Genomic DNA, 3,252 nt, shown 5'->3' on the forward strand with positions numbered 1-3,252 from the left:
ATTCTGATATCATCAATTTAATTATATCTGGTTCAGTTTTGGTGTCACCTTCTTAATCAAGTTATCTGCATCTTCTTATTTTAATTCTTTTGTTAAGTGGTTTGTTAATTTTATTGACCCTTCAAAAAAGCAGCTCCTGGTCTTATTGATGATTTCAATGGTTTTCCTGTTTTCTTTCTCTTTGATTTCAGTTTTTGTCCTTATAATTTTCATTCTTCTAGAAGCTATAGGATAATGTACCATTTTTAGATTATCTTCAGTAATATTTTGCTTGTATGTGACATTTTAAAAATTGTATATAGATTCATAATTTCCAGATGACAGTGAAAGGAACTTCAGTAATTTATCAATTCTATTTTCTACTTTTGTCTTAGAAATACCTCACTAAAACTGGTATCTGACACAACAGAATGATACTTGCAGGATGTCACCTTGTAGTGATAGTATGTATGTTGATTATTACAGACACATTTGAGTATTAAATGGTCGTGTCTTAATTAGATACTTATATAGAACATTAGTCCAATAACATAAAAAAGGAGAACAGCAGCTGGAAACGTATTTCACTTAATATCCAGACATAAAAGGTAACCATTCTGTTCATTATTCTTTGCGGATAAGTCCTCCCCCCCCCATGTTGAAATCAGAAGGCAATTAAATCCTGGCATTTTTCCAAACTACCATATGAACAGGATGCTGAAGGCCATCCTACACCGCATACAGCAACGTAAGGATAGCTGTCCTACAAATTTCCTAGGACAGGCTTGTGAACACATCCAGATCTCATACTGTAAGTTGAAACATGTCAATTGGTATCTTATTGGTTCCTGTAACTTTATATTTTGCCAGTGCTTTTAATACAGCTTGATCCTCTTCCCTCATTCCCACTGGCTTATTATCATATGCTACTTCCTGAAATATTTCAGGGTTGATCAATTATTTTTAGTACAATGACAGTGTATTCCCTCTATCTTCTTCCCCCCTTATCTTCTTTTGATGCTTTCTTAATTATTCAAGATTTTCCCCATATTGTCCTCAATACTGCAATTCAAAGTTTGAATTTGTTTTTCAGTTCTTTCAATTTGAGAAATGCTGAGTTAGTTCTTCACTTTTTATTCTCCATCTCAAGCTCTTTAAGCTCTTTACACATTCCATTATAATACTTCGGGTTTTTTTTTCTTGAACTATCTTTAAACATCTTCTGTTCATCTCTTCTACTCTAAATCTCTTCCCTTTGTTTTGGCTTCTCTACGCAGTAGTAAAATTTTCAGCATTTCTTCTGACGTCTATTTTGTGTTGTTCCTCCTTTGTCTCTGCATTGACCTTTGTTCTCTTAATGAATGGTATCTTTGATGTCATCCTGTGACTTCTAGAGATAATTTTTAAATTCAGAGGAGATAGATCCAAGGTTGTATTTTGGTTTCTGTGTACTTGTTTTCATTTTCTTCAACTTTAATTTGAACTTGCAGATGAGTAATTGATAGTCTGTTCCACAATCAACTCCCTGCCTGGTTTTGACTGCTGCTCTTGAGCTTCTTCAAGCATTCTTTCCACAGATATAGTACATTTTATTCCTGTGTAGTCCATTGGGTGAGGACCATGTATATAGTTGCTGTCTGTGTTTCTTAAAAAAACAAACAACGACAACGGTATTGGGGATAAACAAATCCCAAATTTTGAATTACAAAATGTAGTCATTGGCTCTTCAGCTTCATTTGTATCCCAGCTTCATAATTTCCAACTTCCTTTCCTGAACAGTTTCATTCTGCTTATTTGGAATCCTTACCTATACAAAGAGGTTATTGTTCCAAGAAAGGAAGGGAACACTGTGATTTAAAATTGGGAAAAGTATGCACTAGGGCTGAATCTCTCTTCATATCTATTCAATCTATAGTACAGAAGTTAGACTTCATGAAGAAGAGTATGGCATCAGAATACAAACAAGTTTATAAAAAACCTGTGTTACGCAGATGATACAATCTTGCTTGTTTTAAGTGAGGAGGACCTGAAGTGTTTGCTTCTGAGTATCAAGGACAAAGTATCAAGCCTTCAATACAGATTGCATCTCAACATCTAGAAAATAAAAATTCTCAGCATTAATGGGGCAATAAACAACATTAAAATGGAGAAAAGACTAAAGCTGCCAATGATTTAATCTTTTTTGAGTCTGCAGTCAATATCCTTAGTACCAGAAGTCAGGAGATTGGGAGATGTTTAGTGTTGGTCAAGTCTGCTGTCAGGGGCCTCTCCAAAGTCCTGAATGCAATGATGCCAGTTTAAAGATTAAGGTGCACCTGATTCAAGCTACAGTATTTCCAATCTCCTGCATCTGAAAGCTGAACAATGAATAAAGATTACAGGAGAAAAATAGATGCATTTGACTTGTGGTGCTTGAGAAGAGTGCTGACTATTCCACTGACTGTAAAAGAACAGACATGTCTTAGAGAAATGTGCAACCAGAGTATTCCTTAGAGGCAAAGATTGTGAAGTTTCTCACGTATTTTTGATATATTATTTTTTAAATTTTTGATATATTATTAGGAGAGAGTATTCTTTGGAAAAGGACATCATGTTTGGAAAGGTGGAAGGTCAGTGAAGGAGAAGAAGACCCTCAATGAGATGGATTGATACAGTATTGTAGCAAAGGACTCACCTGTATTGAGTATGATGCTTATAGCACAGGATATAGCAAGATTCATATCTGTTGTTCTCAACCTATGAGTTGTGTTCAACTCAACAGCACTTAACAACAACAACAGAAACAACAATTCCTCTACTTGTTTCCAACTTTTACATCTTAGTCATCATTATTAACTCATCTTGCCTGCATGTTTATAATTGTCTATTTTTGGAATAGTTATATTAACACATCTTTCTAACACCTATGCAAATAGTATCCTATCACTCACAGCATTGTACTTCATTGTTGCAATCTTTTTAACTATGAACACAATAGCATTCTTCTTCAACTTCTCATTCTCAGCATAGTAGATCACATGACTGCTTGATTCAAAGCGGCCAGTTCCAGTCGATCTTGGCTCACTATTGCCTAAAATGTCTATCTTTCGCATCCCATTCCATTTGGACAATTTCCAGTTTTCCTACATTCATACTTTCTACATTCTGTGTTCCAAGTACGAATGGATATTTACAGCTGTTTTTCCTCATTTTTGCATGACTTCCCGTCTGGGCTCCATATCTGACATTATAGCTAGCCACGGGTGTTCCTCAGTTGTTCCTAGTTGGTAGTGT

The sequence above is a fragment of the Elephantulus edwardii genome, unplaced genomic scaffold (assembly GCF_000299155.1).
Source record: "Elephantulus edwardii isolate Elephantulus edwardi_28Jun2011 unplaced genomic scaffold, EleEdw1.0 scaffold00231, whole genome shotgun sequence".
NCBI lineage: Eukaryota > Metazoa > Chordata > Mammalia > Macroscelidea > Macroscelididae > Elephantulus > Elephantulus edwardii.